The following is a 19538-nucleotide window of genomic DNA, read 5'->3' on the forward strand; positions in this document are numbered from 1 at the left end:
CATTTGATGTTCTAGGGTTTCAGGATTGTTGATTCTCTGTTTGGCTTAGTTTTTCGGATCTTTGTTGTGGAGGGACGGCGTGGTGCTTCTGCCTAGACCGCCATCTTGCCGGAGTCCTCCTGGAGTTTTTTCTAAACAAAATTAGGGGCTTCAGTTGCTTGAAAACCTGGGCCCAAATGCTGACGGCTTTGCTAAAGTTAATAGACAGGTTCAGGAAGAAGTGAGATGTTACCACGTGATATATGAAGAAAAAAAGAAAAGGATCATGCAGACAACTCTCACTAATTTTCTCACTAGAAACGCCATTCCCATTCCCCGGAATAATCCAGATAATCCAGAACCTTCCATAAGTGGAATTACTACTGCAACTGGCAAAATGCCAATGTTGTCCAACACTTCTTTATTGTCAGAGTAAATTTTTATCATTTGTGTATCTTTTAATGTATGTATACATGTATTAAAATATATCTGTAGGTTTATATGTAATATATTCAACTCTTAAAAACAAAATAAAGATAAAATTTATAAAGATACTGATAATAAAAGGCAACAATATGAAAATTTAAAAAAAAAAAGGTATTTGACTTACGTCAGAACTGATTTAAGACGGAGTTTTCAGAATCGCAGTCATAAACCATGGGCTACCTGTACTAGTTCAGCTTAATTAGCAAAGAATGTTTGCCTTGAGCACTGTGCTTTTTTAAAGAACTGTCTACACAGGATCAAACTGACAATAGCAACTCCAAAGTTTAAAGAAGAAACTTAAGGGGCAGTGAGTTCATGTTAATGGTGAAAGAATAATTCAGAAAAGGAGGGTGAGAAGGGTTGCATAACTCGAAGAATGTAATCAGTGTCACTGAATTGTACGTCTAGAAATTGTTGAATTGGTGTATATTTTGCTGTGTACATTTTAAACAACAATAAGAACAAAGTAAAATAATTAAAAAAAAACCCTCAAAACAAAAAATAACTTATTCCTTTAAGGTGATGCAAACTTCATTTTAACATAAACTGATAACCATTAAATGCATCAACTTTTAAAAATCCTTTTGGTTTGTTATTTGAAATTAAATTCCTACTGTCTGAGAAACTCTATCTATCCAGCGCTCAGTGCTGTGAGACCTCAGTGCTGGGTTGTCATTAGTTTAGACATCAGACATGGGTTTTCATAGAAGTTTATTGCAAAAATGGCAAACCATTGTAGTCCTATGATGTGAATATTTCATCTTTTGCTTTGTTTTCAACAGAAAATACCATACCCAAAGATGCATTTTGAAGTTATGAAAGAAAAAAAAGTAATATACTTGAATTTATAACATGATCATTTATTGAGCTTTATGATCCTGGGAAAAACAGACTAGGCTTCATAGGAAACATAGGAGACAAAGCATTTCATTATTATTCCATTGTTATCAGGTTTTCATTCTCAAAAAGTTTGATTCTCCTTTTAAAAAGGACCAGGGGCTGAGAGAATGGATTTTCCTCCAGGGTAGTCTATGAACAAGCATAAGCAGTGGAACCCAGGTTCTGTTCAGAGCATGTAAAGGATGCTCTGGCCATTTCCTGAGGAACATAGCTCTGTTTGGTCAACAAGGGTTAAATAAATGAAAGATTTGGGGGCATGTAGAGTGTTGCCCAGATGTCTGTTTACATCTGCATGTGCTTTTCTAAGGTTTGATATTCACAGCTTAGGGGAAAAAAAAGCTTACATCTGTGACTAGCATTAATAGCAATAAACTATCAACTTTCTGTCAAGTTGATTCCAACTCATAGTGACCCTACAGGACAGAGCAGAACTGCCCCATAGAGTTTCCAAGGCTATAAATCTTTACTGAAGCAGATTGCCACATGTTTCTCTTGCTGAGCAGCTGGTGGGTTCAACTTGCTGACCTTTTGCTTAGCAGCCAACCCCTTCAACCACTGTGCAACCAGGGCTGTGTCTCTCAGCTAAGTTGCTTTGGAGTTATGAAGATAGAAGAATATTACACTTTACTGGGATGTCCAATGACCTGCCATCAACTCCATTTTTAATCTTGAGCAAAACACTTAAAAATATGCCTTAAAACTTATTTCCCTGACTTTACCTACCAAGGTAAACTGGCCTAAACGTATTTGAACCCAGGTTAATTCCTAACCCTATCTTTACAAGTCATTTTTATATAAAATAATTGATTTAAAAATTAAGGAAAAAATAACAGTGAGGAAATATCTCCTACCTCCAGAATAATTTATTTCTATTATCAAAAGGTAATAATTGGGTCGTCTATGACTGTATCTTGATATAACACTTAGGGTAAGTAAAGACATCTTTTCCTTCATCTAAAATATATTTCACTACCCTATCCTAATTTCATGTTATTTTAACTTCATATACATATAGAAATCTGAATTTTAGTGTATGGGTGAGTTGCATGCCAAAATATAGTTTCTACTTGTTTAATTTACTATTTAAAATTAATGTCGTACAAAAGTAAAAGTAGATAAATTTTATCAAAATTAAAAACTTTTGTGCATCAAAGTACTTTTATCAAGAAAGTGAAGGGACAACTGACAGAATGGGAGAAAATATTTGGGAAGCATATATTTGATAAGGTTTTAATATCCAGGATATTAAAAACAAATATCACAGCATATATTTGATATGGTTTTAATATCCAGGATATATAAAGAAATTTTACAACTCAACAATAATAAATACACAACCCAGTTAAAATAATGGGCAAAGGACCTGAACAGATAGTTCTCCCAAGAAGATATAAAAGTGGCCAGTAAGCACAGGAAAATATGCTCAACGTCACTAGTCATTAGGGAAATGTAAATCAAAGTCACAATGAAATACCACTTCACACCCAGTAGGGTGGCTATTATCAGAAAAATGAAAAACAAGTGTTGGCCAGGATATGGAAAAAAAGTTAAACATAGAATTACCAGATGACCTGGCAATCCCACTGCTAGATATATACCCAAAAGACTTGAAAGCAGAGACTCAAACAGATGATTGTACACCAGTGTTCATTATAGCATTATTCACAATAGCCAAAAAGTGAAACAACCCAAGAGTCCATCAACAGAGGATCGGGTAAACAAAATGTGGTATATCCATACAATGGAATATTATTCAGTCATAAAGAAGAATGAAGTTTTGATACATGATATGACATGGATGAATGTTGAAAACATTATGCTCAGGGAAATATTTCAAACATGAAAGGACATGTATTGTATAATTCCACTTATATGAAATAGCTAGAATAGGCAAAAGCATGGAGACAAAAGTTTATTAGTGGTTACCAGGGACTGGGAGGAGTGGGGAGCTAGTTATTGCTTAAGGGGTACTAAGTTTCTGTTTAGGGGGATGAAAAACAGAAATGGATAGTGGTGATGGGTACACAACATATTGAATATAATCAATGTCACTCAATTGTACACTTAAAAATGGTTAAAATGGCAATTTTTGTTATATATATTTTACCACAAGAAAGATTTTAAAAAAAAAATGGCATATTGTAATACTGAACTCCAAAGCAATAAACTACAAACTTTTGCCAATGTACACTCAAACATTATTTCCCAGTTTAGTCCTTTGCAGGACAAATTTCCTGTGCCTGCCCAATTTGAACACATTTAGTCATTTGTCATCAGACACCAAATTTAACTGAGTTAACATTTTTTTTAATCTTCCCCAAAGGAAATATATTGAACTCTACTAAAATAGCAAAATGTTTCAGATAAATCACACACACAGCTAATACTTTAATATCCTGCATATATGTAAGGAAAACAATTGCCAAAGTAGTTTAGAGTATAATAAAACACAAGCTTCTTCCCACGCATGAGTACTTAAACATGTCTGTTTTCTTGTTATATCTTCTGAATACAGATCAAAATTTCCCCTTTATTTTACATTATCACTTTTAATGTTTATTTAAAATAGTATATAAATATATTTTTGTTCTTTCAAGGTATATCAGAGAGAGAAGTTTCTTACCTCAAGAAGAGGCACATGTTCAAAGCAAGTATTTAGTAGGAATGCTAAGATTTGAAAATTCTTTACAAAAGGAGGAAAAGAAAGCAGTGAATAATGGCCTAAAAAAGGAACTATGACCAAATATGTTTATTTTACATAATAATTTGAGTAAATTACTTAAACGACAAAGTTGGGACTAAGTTCTACAATAGGTGTTTGTTTTAACAGTCTCTGATGTTTTTTATTGAAGAAGCTCAATAAATTCTGAATAGTTCTGGTTTCAGGCAAGGCAGCACTATGAACACGTATTCCTGTGATGTGAATTATGTAAGTAGAAGACGGACTAGGTAAAATAGAAGATTACAAGGTGAAGGCTTATACCCTGAACCAGATTGATGAGGAAGAAGTGTGTAATTCAACCACTAATTCTGACTCTTCAGCATACAGCATATTTTTGGTTAAAACTGAAAAAAGGTTAGTTCTAAAATGAAATAAATTTTTCATTTTCAAGATATATTAAAACATTAGTTTTCATGTGAGTTGACTCATACAATTTTTCTATATATTCCTCCTCATTGATTATAATCAATTCTTCTCTTACTTTCTCTAAATTTTAGACATCAAATTTTCATAAACATTCAGGCTAAACTGTCAGTTAAGTAAAAAATAGTTGAAATCATTATTAATATTTCAAGTAAGGGGTTGCTATATTTGAATTTTATGATGTGACCTCTTTTCCACAGTCATGTATTATTTAAATGGTGTAATGTCAAGTTTTCATCATACATATTTCGACAGATTTTCTTCATTCAACCAATATTAATAAAAATCCAATCATTTCAAGCTACTCACTTCATTAGGCACAGTAGAGAATATAAGACAGGACTATATCCTTAAGAAGCTTACATGCTAGCAGAAAAAATACACAATATATGCCTTCAAATAAATTCACATCAAACATTGAGAGGCTGCTCTCACTGGCGAATGCACTGCATTGGTTTTGTAGTGGGAAGAGTATTGGCTTTTTTTTTAATTGTACTTTAGATGAAGGTTTACAGAACAAACTAGCTTCTCATTAAATAGTTAGTACTCATATTGTTTTATGACGTTGGTTAACAACTCCACGACATGTCAGCACTCTCCCTTCTCAACCTTGGGTTCCCTATTACCAGCTCTCCTGTCCCCTCCTGCCTTCTAGTCCTTGCCCATGGGCTGGTGTGCCCCATTAGTCTCATTTTGTTTCATGGGTCTGTCTAATCTTCGGCTAAAGGGTAAACCTCAGGAATGACTTCATTACTGAGCTAAAAGTGTTTCCAGGGACCATACTCTCGGGGTTTCTCCAATCTCTGTCAGGCCAGTAAGTCTGGTCTTTTTTTGTGAGTTAGAATTTTGTTCTACATTTATTCTCTAGCTCTGCCCAGTACCCTCTATTATAATCCTTGTCAGAGCAGTCAGTGGTGGTAGCCAGGCACCATCTAGTTGTGTTGGACTCAGTCTGGTGGAGGCTGTGATAGTTGTGATCCATTAGTCCTTTGGACTAATTTTGCCCTTGTGTCTTTAGTTTTCTTCATTTTCCCTTGCTCTCGATGGGGTGAGACCAGTGGAGTGTCTCAGATGGCCGCTCACAGGCTTTTAAGTCTCCAGATACTACTCATGAAAGTAGAATGTAGAACATTTTCTTAATAAACTACGTTATGCCAATTGAGCTATATGTTCCCCGAGATTATTGTCCCCACAGTCCTCATCCCAGTTATTCAGTCCCTCAGGGAGTTTGGATGTGTCTATGGAGCTTCCATGATCTTGCCTAGTACAAGTTGTGCTGGCTTCCCCAGTATTGTGTACTGTCTTACCTTTCACCAAAGTTACCACTTATCGTCTATTTAGTGTTTTTCCATCCCAGCCCTCTCCTCCCTCGTAACTATCAAAGATTATTTCTTTTTCTGAGTAAACCTTTTCACGAATTTTTATAGTAGTGGTCTCATACAATATTTGTCCTTTTGTGGTTGACTTATTTTGCTTAGCATAATGCCATCCAGATTCATCCATGTTGTGAGATGCTTCACAGATTCATCATTGTTCTTTATTGGTGCATAATACTCCATTGTGTGTATGTACTATAGTTTGTTTATCCATTCGTCTATTGATGGGCATCTAGGTTGTTTCCATCTTTTTGCTATTGTGAATAATGCTACATTGAACATGAGTGTCCATTTATCTATTCGTGTGATGGCTCTTATTTCTCTAGGATATATTCCTAGGAGTGGGATTGCTGGATCATATGCTATCTCTATTTCTAGCTTTCTAAGGAAGCACCATAACATTTTCCAAAATGGTTGTACCTTTTGGCATTCCCACCAGTAGTGCATAAGAATTCCAATCTCCCTGCAGCCTCTCCGACATTTGTTATTTTCTGTTTTTTTTTTTTTTTTTTTTTTTTTTTGATTTGTGTCAGTAATGCTTGGGTGAGATAGTATCTCATTGTGGTTTTGATTTGCATTTCTCTAATGGCTAGCGATCGGGAGCATTTCCTTACATGTCTATTAGCTGCTTGAAGAGTACTGGTGTTAAAGCCGGGTGACTACAGTTTGAATTTTGGCTCTGACACTTAGTAATTGTGGAGCTTTGGGCAGGTTATTTGACTTTTTCAGAGCCCCAGTTTCCTCATCTGCATAATTAGAATAATAATATCTGCATTACAGGGATTAGAGAAAATGTATATAATGTACTTGGCACATGGTAGTTTTGGAAGAGCATTCTCCATGGTTATCTCATGTTTCTGCATGGTTCAAGCCCTGGGAGAAAACACATTTACAGTCAATGCTTGTAATGAGATATTCCAGGATATTAAAACTGGAAATATCTCCCTCTTCGGAGACATCCCAGGGTGGTAAAGGTAAATATCTCTCCTTCTCCTCCCCAGAGGAGATTTGCTTATATTCCAGGGTAATAGACCTAGAAATCCCTTCACTTTCTCCCATCTTCTCCTCTTACTCCCTTCCTCCTCCAACATTCACTTATTTTTCAGAGTAAAGGTAATATTTCTTTCTCTGGAGGAGAGGATGGGCATGTCACCAGCACCCTTATATAATATCAGAGTTTGCTAATTTTGTAATTCTTGTCCTGTGATGCACCCAACTGCATGCACAAGTAACACGTGGTATTCATTGTGTCTTAGGCTGGGTTCTGTAGCAAAGCAAAGCCAGTAAAGTATATAAATATATATACATAGAGATTTATATCAAGGAAACAGCTCATGCTATTGTAGAGGCTAGAATGTCCAAAGTCCATGGATCAGGGAAGAGGCCTCTCCCAAGTTACACAGCTGCAGAAGCCCAAGATTGGCAGGTTGGAGAGCAGGACTCCTGCTCACAAGCTGTGAAGGTTAATGAATTCCAAGATCAGCAGGCAAGACTGCAAGGTTTCTCGTAATTCACATAGCTGCAGGGGCTGGAGAACCCAAGATCAGCAGGTCAGAGAACAGAGCTCTGCTCACAGGCTGTGAAGATCGACAAATCCCAAGTTCGGCAGATAAGCTGACAGTTCAAGTCCCAAGAACCGGAGGGGAGAGGACAGGAGGCAGCTGCAGGATCCAGAGGCATAAGGAGCCCAAAGTGGCCAGGTGGCAGTCTTAGCTTCCAGTTCAATGGAATCAGTGATATGTCTCCATGTGGGAGCATTCCTCCCTTTGGAACTAAGACCTCTAGACCTGCAGAGCATAAGGTCGAGGGGACAGGAATCAAAAATCTTGCAAGTGGGTTAATAGGGGTAACAGTGAATGGTGCCAGTCCCATTTCCACCCCTTGATTCCTGGACCCATGAATCCTGGCTATGGGAGAAACACCACCATGTATTGGATGCTGGTTTACAGCAGATACAGCCTCCTGCAGAACATTGCCCTAACCCTGCAAGTATTGTCACCTAGCTGGCACCATAATTGTGTCTTTAGAAGGCCATTCCATCATTCTGTCAAGCCAGCTGCATCAGGATGATGGGGAACGTGGTAAGACCAGTGAATTCCATGAGCATGGGCCCACTGCCACACTTCGTTTGCTGTGAAGTGAGTCCCTCGATCCGAGGCTGTGCTGTGTGGGATACCATGATGGTGAATAAGGCATTCTGTAAGTCCACAGATGGTAGTTTTGGCAGAAGCATTGTGTGCAGGGAAGGCAAATCCATATCCAGAGTAAGAGTCTATTCCAGTAAGGACAAAACGCTGCCCTTTCCTTGATGGAAGTGGTCCAATGTAATCAACTTGCCACCAGGTTGCTGGCTGATCACGTTGAGGGAGGGTGCCATCACGGGTACTCAGTGTTGGTCTCTGCTGCTGGCAGATTGGGCACTCAAGCCAAGTCAGTCTTGATGAGTGCAAGTTCATGTTGCTGGGCCCATGCATAACCTCCATCCCTGCCACCATGGCCACTTTGTTCATAAGCCCATTGAGCAATGATGGGAGTAGCTGGGGAAAGAGGATGACTGGTTTCCACAGAGCACGTCATTCTATCCACTTGACACGCATCACCCTGTGGAAACTGGGGCACTGGGAAACTGATGCAAACATACTGTTCTGGTTGCTGCTTTGCTGTGAGTAGCAAACGGACTTTGTCTCTGACCCAAGGGTCTTGTCATAGATAGGTAGATAGATAGATAGATAGGTAGATAGATGGGTAGATAGAGAGGCTGACTGACTGATTGACTAAAAATGGCATTTTAAATTTTTAGCTTGCAAGTAAGGTAAAATTTCAGACTCGTCACAGTTTTTGACTTAACAGTACTTACTCAAAACTTGATCATTGTTTTTGTTGTAGAATTAGTAATATATGAAGTATCATTATTACTAGAGAAGGTGTCAAAGATAAGGTAACATTTGAGCTAGGTCTTTAAGGATGGGTAGATTGAGGCCACTTATAGATGGTGTGAGAATGGATTTCAATTATCAGGAAAAACATAGACAAGATGATGTGCAAGAATGGAATCATTGCTGGGCTCATACTAGAAACAGAAAGTCACTCATTTTGTTAAAATACGGGTTGTACAAAAAATAGACCAGAACAGAGCTAGAGAAACTCCTGATTCAAGAGAATGGCTTGCCTTGATTATCAAGCAAGTAGTTTGTAAAACATCAGTTAAGCAATAAAAAAATATCATTTTTAACAAAACAACAGAACATTCAAAATTGCACTTTTAAGTGATGACTCAATTAGTAGGATGTATTAGGAAGAACTGAACAGGGAAAGACTAGAAGGGAGAGACTTTTCCAGTCATCCAGATGATAAGTAATATGGCTGAAAACCAGACAGTGGCAGGGGAAACAGAGGGATAGGTAGAGGGCAGTGTAAAATAATACTTGAGTCTTATTCTTAGGTCAGTATTTTTCTGATCTTTTTTTCCAAAGACTCTGATCTATTCATGATCTTCTCAGAATGTACCTCAGACTCAAGGGCTGTGTTATATGTCATCTTCCAGCTTCAGAATGAACTAAATGCATAATTCTTAGGTTAGCTGAGGTGAACCAAGCTTTATAGAGCATATCAGTTAGAAGTGCATTTAGCTGTATGTAACCAAAAAATCTAGCATAACAAACAATGTACCAAGTCTGAGTAACTACCACGTGCCAGGCTGATAGAAGTTGTTCCTCTAATTCTCATTTAAAATAAGGCCAGAAGTAAGCAGCCCAGAGATGACCTGGTAGCACCTTAAATTTTAGAAACCTGAACTGCTTCCACCTCCCACAATTTCTAGAGTGTGGCTCTCAAGTAGCTGTGCGAGATGGCTATTTGAATTTCAGCCATCACATTCTTCTTCTAAACAGCAAGCTGGAGGAAGGAGCAAAAGAGATTTAATTTAGGGATAGTTCATGAAGGAAATTATCACTTACAACTCATGGACAAAATGCAGCCATGGACCCACTTCTAGCTGCAGGTGGGGGGTACATAGTATTTTGTTTTATTTATTTGGGAAGTATGTAGTATTTTAGCAGGCTACAATGTGCCCAGATAAAAACTGGGGTTCTGTTATTAAGTGCAAGGGAGAGTTCAGCATCTGGTAGGCAACTACACAGAAGGGTTCAATGAACCCCTAATTTCCTACATACTTCCTAACATGCTTCAGACTAAAGCTCAGCGTTTTCCCCCAATAAAGAGTAGACCTGCTCAAGTCAGATTCCCAGAATGTGATGGCCCAAGTATCATATTGGAGCACTGGTGGTGCAGTGGTTAAGAGCTTGGCTGCTAACCATAAGGTCAGCAGTTTGAATCCACCAGCCACTCCTTGAAAACTCTATGGGACAGTTCTATTCTGTCCTATAGGGTCGTTACTAGTTGGAATTGACTTGACAGCAACAGGTTTGTTTAAGTATCATATACCTCCTGACTCAAAGAATTCACCTTCCCTGGCAGGTATTGCCTAGCAAGATCTAAGCTACCATCTTAGCAAATGGAGTACTTGACCATCAAATAAAATATAAAGAGAAAGCCTCGGGGTTATTATTATTTAGTTAATTTTGTAATAAGATTTTTTTTTTTTCTGACTCTACTCTGAAAATGAGCCATCTCCCAGGTAATACATGCCATAGAGAGCTATCAAGGATTTTCCAAGGATATTAACAGTAAAAAAGGATCAGGGGATGAGAAAAGTGGTTAGAAACATGTAGAAGCTGAGCAGGGGCTTGGAGAATGGCAGAATATGGTAAATGTAGAGAAAAAACAAACAAATCTGTTGCCATAGCGTCGATCCCGACTCATAGCGACTCTCCAGGGCAAAGTAGAACTGCCCCATAGGGTTTCCAACGAGTGGCTGGTGGATTCGGACTGTTAACTTTTTGGTTAGCAGCCAAACGCCTAATCACAGCGCTACCAAGGCTCCATATGTAGAGAAGGGAGGGATAAAAAGAGGGCATTTCAGGTGAAGAAAAAAAGCCAGAGTAGCACGAAAGCTGGTGGGGCATTGGTGGATCAATGATAGAGTTTTCTCCTTCCATGTGAGAGACCCTGGTTCAATTTCTGGCCTATGCATCTCATGCATAGCCACCACACATCCGTCAGGGGAGGCTTGTGTGTTGCTATGATGCTGAACACGTTTCAGTGGAGCTTCTAGACTAAAATGGACTAGGAAGAGATGCCTGGAGATCTACTTCTGAAAAAGCAGCCAATGAAAACCCTAGAGATCACAACAGTCCCATCCACAACTGACCGGGCAGCTTTTCGTTCCATTGTGCGTGGGGGTCGCCATGAGTTGGGGGCCCACTCACGGCAGCTAGCAACAACAACACAACAACAGTGTGAAAGTACAGGGTGCGAATATGATACAGAATCTCCTGGAGCATGGGAGATGTGAGGGGAACTGGAGAAGGCAGGTTAAATAGTTCGGGATGAGGTCACAGAAGGCTTTTAATTCTGAGCTCCGGAGTCTGTGATTTATTCTTAAGCTTTAGACTATCATTCCCTGTCTATGGTCCTTCCCTACTCTCTGTTCAGACTTGATACAGATCTAGCATATAAGCGTGGGCACACAGGAAGAGAAACAAGGGAAATAGTTAAGTACTGAAATGGGTAGAACAATATTGCAGTGGGAATATTCTGCTGCCATCCTGCCTCAGGACTGCTGCGGGGGCAGGAAAAAGCATGCACCACCTCCCAGGAGTAGGCAGGCTTTTCTGTAGCACAGATCCTCAGGGCAGAAAGAGCAGGGGCCACCCCCAGGCTACTTTGTCTCAGCCTTAAACCGACTGTCCTTCCAGTTCCCAAACAATCAACTCCACACTACTAGTATGACTGAAAAAATTGAAGCTCAACACGTTATCACTGTTAAGACAGCTATATGGACATGAACATTGTGAAACTCTCAATAAAATATTTATTGGGCACATAATGGAATCTAATCACGTTTAAAGCAAAACATAAGTGTACATACATAAGGCCACCACAGGCCCTTCATAGAAATTTAGACCTTGGCACAAACTCTATAAAATCTATTAACTGTTCTTTGGTAAACTTAAAGAATGATTAAAGATGGTGTTTTCACATAAATACCTAAAAATACAGCTTTGAACATATAAGAATAGGAGAGAAATAGATAGAAATTGAGTTTACCTTGATATGTATTGTATTTTGGAAATTGTATTTTGGAAATTGTATTTTGGAAATGTCCATAACCTAAATGGAATACTAGAATGTATTAAATGCTTGATTAAACCAAGCCAAACCACATCATTGGAAAACTTTTTCTTTTTTTTTTTTTTGGGTTCAGTTTTATTTGTCTTTGTATTCTCAGGAATAAAATATCACAGTCAATTGTGAAAAGAATTTTAAAACATATAAGGCCAGTTTCCTTCCCTTCCACAAAATCTTTTAGTTCCAGCTAATGGGTTAAGACCTCAGCTACTAACGAAAAGTTCACCAGTTTGAATCCACCAGCTGCTCCTTGCAGACCCTATGGGGCAGTTCTACTCTGAGCTATAGGGTCGCTATGAGTCAGAATCGACTCTATGGTAATGAGGTTTTGTTTTGTTTTTTAAGCCTAGGGACACAAGTAAAACTGCCTCGACTCTAATCCACTCCTGTTTCTCCGATAAACAAAAGACCTTAGAAAGCATAGAGCATTTCATTCTTGCAGGAAGGTTCAAGAATGCTATCAGATGCAAAAGAACTGGATGGTGCCCTGCTACTGTTACTGAAAATTTTGATGAAAGATTCTGTGGAAGAATCCTGATCAAAAGGAGGAAAATGCAGAACAGAATTTCAAATCCAGACTTTCTGGAGCCATGGAGGCTGGATAAACCCCTGAAACTACTGCCCTGAGAAAATCTTTAAACCTTAAACCAAAAATATCCCCTGAAGTCTTCTTAAAGCCAAACAATAGTTTAGCTTAACAAGTAAAGAATGCCTGCCTTGAGCATCGCACTCTTTCAAGATCTATCTATATGGGATGAAACTGACAACAGCAATTCAAAAAATTAAGGTAAGAAACTTAGGGGGCAGTGAGTTTATGTTAATGGGGGAGGAGGAACACCTCAGAAAAGGAAGGTGAGAATGGTAGAACAACTCGAAAAACGTAATCAATGTCACTGAATTGTACATGTAGAAACTGTTGAATTGGTGTATATTTTGCTGTGTATATTCTCAATAACAACAACAAAATAAATAAAATTTAAAAAAAAAGAATGCTATCAGATGTGTAGCTTTGATTTCCTATCATGATCTGTACCCTATACCCAGTTTGAGTGCATATGGTTTCAGTCAATATGCCCCCTTTAAAGCCCCTGCTCTAAGCTCAGGTGTATAAAAGCAATATCTTATTGGGATCTAACAGGTCCCAGACTGTAAGGATCCTGTTTTTCATATTTAAATTTTGTTTAGTTTTCACCCAACTCTGCAGTCGCAGCTATGCCTAATCTCTCTAGTTTAACTCCTGACTTTTGGGTTTGTTCCCTTATTCTCCAAGGTTTAATCACTGAAACAGATTAAGATGAATTCCTCTTCAGCAACTGGTCAATCATACCTCCCTTCCCAGAGATAACTACTGTGAGTGGTAGAAGAGTGGACTCTTTTGTACTATACATAATAACATATTATTATATATGTATAAATAGACATAACATATGAAACAATATGCAAATATAAATAAATACATTTATATATATAAACGTATAACTTGCTGTTGTGTCGACCAGTCGATTCCAACTCATGGCAACCACATGTGTTACAGAGTAGAACTGCTCCAGAGGATTTTCTTGGCTGCAATCTTTACAGAAGCAGATTGCCAGAACTTTTCTTTCCTGGAGTCATTGGATGAGTTCAAATTGCCAACCTTTTGGTTACCTGCTGAGAACAAATCATTTGCACCACCCGGAGACCTTTATACGTACACACAGACCTTTTTATATTTCCCCTCTGTGAACTACCTACCCATATCTTTTCCCTCTTCTTTCTTTCCCTCTCCTACTCTTTCTTTCCCTCTTCTAGTCTTTCTTTCTTTCTTTCTTCTCATCTTTTTCCTGATTTTTTAATGCTTTAGCAGCTCTCTTTATTCTAGACATTAATTCTTTACTGAATTTTTTTTAATCAAAATTTAACTTTGTTTATAGAGTTTCTGATTTAACATTTCAGTATTTTTTCCCAGTATATTCTTACTTTATGGTTTTTGTATTTTGTATCTTGATAAAGAACATAACTCACCCAACCTCAAGCTCTTGAGCATATTCTCCTACATTTTGTTCTATAGTTTTTATAGTTTTGTTGTTTTACATTTAAAATTCTAGGAATGCTAGTTAGGATTCTAACTTTTTTTTTTAAGGAACAGCAAATTGTCACATGCAGTAGAATAGTTGATGTTTTTTCTATGGATTTAATATTTTAAATTAGCCAATTAAATAGATTCTCTATTCAGTATCAATGATCTTTTTGACAACTCCTATGTCAAAATGACTGAGTTCTAATACCAATTCTTTAAAATATGTTTTGCTAACACACAGCACATCTTCCACCCACTTTTATCATTGTTCTTTTTTAAAATTGCCTTGACTATTCTTGCCTACATTCTCATTTGAATGAATTTTAGTATAAACTATAAGTCGACACAAATAAAACTGCAAGGGTATTACCTAGGACAGTGTTTATTAAAAGATTAATTTGGGGAGAATTGGTGTAACAGATCTACCATGTACAATCCAGCTTTACTGGTGGACCTATATATATACATACATATATATATATACACTGGACTTCAAAACCCCAAGGCAACTACACACTCCCTAAATTCTACAGATTAATGAAGACGTAATCAAATGTACACAGCACAAATTCCTTATATTTTTACAGACTTTTATGGCCATATTGTTTCATTTGATCAAAGTTCTTTCATATATGTTATTGCATCTTAATTTGGCAACAGGAAGGGTATATGATAATGCCCATGTTACCTATGATGAAATTGTTGTCAAGAGCATTTGATGGAATTACCAGACACAAACCTAAGTTTTATATTTTATAATCAAGTATTTTTCCCACTCCACCAACCCATTAGCACCTTTTAAGGTGGCAACAAGGCACTTTCTTTGTACTGAAAAGCCAGACCAGCCACAGATAAGGAATCCTATGTATAATCCACAAAATACTGTCTTTAAAAAGCACACAATATTTCAACTGAAAGGACTTTTAGAAATTATCAAATAGCATTTCTTTAATTTACAGTTGAATAAACGGAGGCTAAGAGAGGTGAAGCCTTTTTCAAGATTGCCTAGCTAGTTGGTGGTTGCATAGTATCCATTTTGAGGCACGTATACTGGCTTACATTTGATCTATTGGCATCTCTCCCTGCTGAAAGCAACCATACTAAAAATAAAATAAAATAAAAAATCTAGTCACCTTCATGCTTGAAACCAGAGTGACAGTTTTGCTGAGACCTGAAAGCATGAAGAAGTGGGAATCCTATACTAGTGTTCCCCAAGGTCTGCATTATCCAATTGAGAAGTTATTTCCAGATATCCATTAACAATAGCATGTCTTTATTCTCCATTGTCACTGGAATGCATATTGTTCTTCGAGATTCAGTCTGCAATCATCTTAAGTAGCTTTTTAGTTCCCTTGTGCTTAATTTTCATATGAAGTGAAACAAATTTATAGCATTTTCCCATCTACTAACAATAAGCAAATGCCAAAAACTTAGAAACTAAACTTATTCTTTTACTTTTACTCCTTGCCTGTTGCTTTGATCAGAAAATATGTTTTCTGAGGTGAAACTGTTGGATAAGCATGTTATCCACAGGTTAGCTAGCATCGTTCTTCCTACCTCTTCTTTAAGTGCCTCGGCAGGTATTTCACTGTGAGTTAATGAGCTAATACTTAACTCATCACCTAATCTAAACTTTCCTTATTTTAAAGCAGCGTTTTATCACTAAAAAGGTCAAATGTCATCCAGCAACTGCTTCTTGAGTTACCTAATTTTGTAGCTCTTTTAAATATTTGAGGTCTATGAAACCAAACAACAGCAATGTTGTCAAGCATTTGAGGTGTTTATTTTGCACACGATATTCTTTTAATTCTAATCGAAGCTGTTTTTATAAAGCAAAATTGCTCCCATTCAACTAATGGATGGTTGTTCCAGATATTATTGGATAGCGTTGCTCTTAACTCTTGGAGATACAAGTATTTAACAGAAGTTTTCAATATGAAATCAACACAATTTTTTCAACAATCCCCTTAACTCTCTTGCCAGTATCCTCAACTCTTCCTCAATTGTCTTTCATTCAGACCCACCTAGCAGCCTCAATCATGGATGAATCCAATCTGGATTGTTATGAATGGCTAAAAATACCACAAAACTATCCATATAGGTTCACTGTAAATTCAGTTTTCAACCCCAACTGGGATGTCTGCCAGTACTTCTGTGTTTCCATACTCATCTCTGTTCTTTGTTGTTTTAAACTTGCAACACTCTCCTCAGACCTCTGATTTTCTACCACCCCTCTCACTCACAGCAGGCAGTCTGTCAGTTTCTTCCCTAGGACTTGTCAGGTGATAATTCTCCCTGCTTCCTACCACCAATCCTTTATTCCTCGACATATTTTACAGTAGAAGATCTCCTGTCCTTGTACAAGATCAAATCCTTCACCAATGCTCTGGGTCCAACCAACTTGAGTCTGTATATTATTATACTATTTTCTTTACACACATTCTCCATCACCAGGTCCCTGCAGGTACCTTGTCTGTTTTGCTCACTGTCTTGTTCCAATTTGCTTAGAAGGGTATAGGACACGAAATAGGTGCTTAATAATACTGATGGTAGACAGTACTTAATAACTATTTTTAAACATTGCATAACTGACTTCAGTGAGTACCTACACTTTGCTAAGCATTAGTAGACATTCTCAGGACCTTTAAACTTGAGTGAAATGCTAATATACAGTCCTGAATTGTGTGGATTATTTTGTTCCCACAAGTTTGCCCTTCTTGCCCTTTCTACTTCTTTAAATTTTTTGGACGTGACTTCTTGGCTTTGGGTCTCCCTGCCAGCCTTATCTTCAGATTATGGTTTACTTTGCATTTATTATCAACTATGAACTTGAAGATATTCATATAATGGATAATTATGTGAATTCATATAATTCAAATAAAAATTCTATACTTTTCCAGGATTTGGGACCATTTTAGCATCTGATTGTCAAGCCTACAAACACTCAAGTAGGGACTGCCTGAGACTCTCTATCTCACGAAAGTGAATTTAAAAAAAAATCAAGCCTTGAAAAAATTCTGAGAAAAACAAGTAATCCAGGAAATAACCAGTGCTGCAATATGCCAAGTAGGAAAACCTTGGGAAACTAAAGGCTATTTTCCTGCCTTGCAACCAGGGGAGGCAGGCAGTCAGTGACAACTCCAAGAAAATAAATACAAAAACGATGATTTCCATTTTCTGCTCTTCCCTTTCTTTGAACCATTGCCTTAGGACTTCATTGAAGGCCTACATTAAGGGATAATAAATATCCTTGGGAATAATAATGTACTTGGGGATGATATATAGATAGTGCAAGGCTCTACTAGAATAAGAAGTGGGAAAAAAAACAGGTGGCGATTGACTAGCATCAGGCATTTACTCCTCTGTTTCTCCCTATTGAAGACCCTAGAGCTCAGGGAATACAATCCTCCTCTTTTATTTGTTCCTCCTTAAGGGTCTGGTGGTAAAGCTGAGGGAAGAGTTGCTTGGTAATATGAAACAAAATGGGAGTGAATAACTGTGATTTTCTGTCCTAGGGATTTCCACTCTAGGGTTCATCCTTTCCCCTTATCTTGAATTCCCAGCCAGCTTTCCCAGACTCTGTCTAATCTTAGGTCCTTTTTCAATGTTCATTACTAAACCGAGTAGATGATACCCTGGCCAAATATATGTTTAAGAAATTCCAAAACTTTCCTAAGGTTGGGTGTGAATTACCAATTGGTCCATAAAATTATTCTAGAGTTAGTCCAATTATCTACCAAAGCCTCATCTTTCCAGGAATACAGGGTGAAATACAGGGTACAGAATACAGGGTATGGGACGTAACAGTCAAATTGTGGATCCTTGGAAATTTTGTACAGTTCCCATGGGAGATGGCTTACTTTCACCCTAGGGATGTGAAGCAAGTATGGGAAAGACCATAGGGCAGAGATGCCAAAGAAGATGAGCAATCCAAGTAAGAATAAGAATCATGAGCTCAAATATTAACCAAGCCTATGTTACCAAAGAAGAGGGATTTTTCCTCCTAACTGGTATGTTTCTTTAACAAACACAATAGGTTAATATAATCATTTTTTAATTCTGATTTGAGACTCCTGATTTTAATCTAAGGGCATTGGAAGAAAAAGATTGGACATAACTATAACTAAGAAGATAGAGTTAAAAATTGGAAATGTCTCGAGATTAGTTTCAAAAAAGAGCAAATAGTTTTATTTGTGATACTGTGAATTTCTTTGTCGGGAGATTTAGTAGAAATAGGTACAGACAGCTAAGAGTATTGCTTTTGAAAGACATATTGTTATTGAGAAAAAGAACACATGTAAGGAAAAACCCGATCTGTTGCCGTCGAGAAGATTCTGACGCATAGTGACCCTATAGGACAGAGTAGAACTGCCCCTATAGGGTTTCCAAGGAGCATCTGGTAGATTTGAACTGCCGACCTTTTGGTTAACAGTCAATCTCTTAACCACTGTGCCACCAGGGTTCCACATAAGGAAAAGTATATAAAATATAATTGCACAGGTAACCACCACCCAGGTCAAGAAGTAGAGTATTACCAGCCCCCCAGAAGCTCTTCAAATGTTCCTTCTCAATCACAACCCCTTCCTCTTACTTAAAGTCAGTATCTTGAATTTTATGCAATCACTTTATTACTTTTCTTTATAGCTTTACTACTTAAATATCTCTCCTTATACAATGCAGTTAGAGTTTTTTTTAAAAATAATCATACAGTATTTATTCTTTTATGTCTGGCTTCTTGTGCTCAATATTATGTTTCTAAATTGCATTGATGTTGTCATTTATGACTTCAGTTCAATCATTTTCACTGATTCATAATTTATCCATTCTCCTATTGAAGATACTAAGCTTGTTTTCACTTTGTAACTGTTTTGAATGATGTTGCTACAAGTTTTGTTATGCCCATCCACTGGTACACATATGTGTGCATTTCTCTAGGGCCTATACCTAGAATCAGAATTATTGGATTACATGGTGTCTTAGTCATCTGGTGCTGCTATAACAGAAATACCACAAGTGAATGGCTTTAACAAAGAGAAGTTTATTCTCTCACAGTCCAGTAGGCTACAAGTCCAAATTCAGGGCATCAGCTCCAAGGGAACACTTTCTCTGTCGGCTCTGGAGGAAGGTCCATATCGTCAATCTTCCCTTGGTCTGGGAGCTTCTCTGCGCAGGAACTTCAGGTACAAAGGACGTGTTCTGCTTCCAGCACTGCTTTCTTGGTGGTGTGAGGTTTCCATGTCTTTCTGCTCGCTTGTCTCTTTTATATCTCAAAAGAGACTCGCTTAAGACACTATCTAATCTTGTAGACCTCATCAGTATGACTGCTGCTAATCCATCTTATTAC

This window comes from Trichechus manatus, unplaced genomic scaffold (assembly GCF_000243295.1).
Source record: "Trichechus manatus latirostris isolate Lorelei unplaced genomic scaffold, TriManLat1.0 scaffold00115, whole genome shotgun sequence".
NCBI lineage: Eukaryota > Metazoa > Chordata > Mammalia > Sirenia > Trichechidae > Trichechus > Trichechus manatus.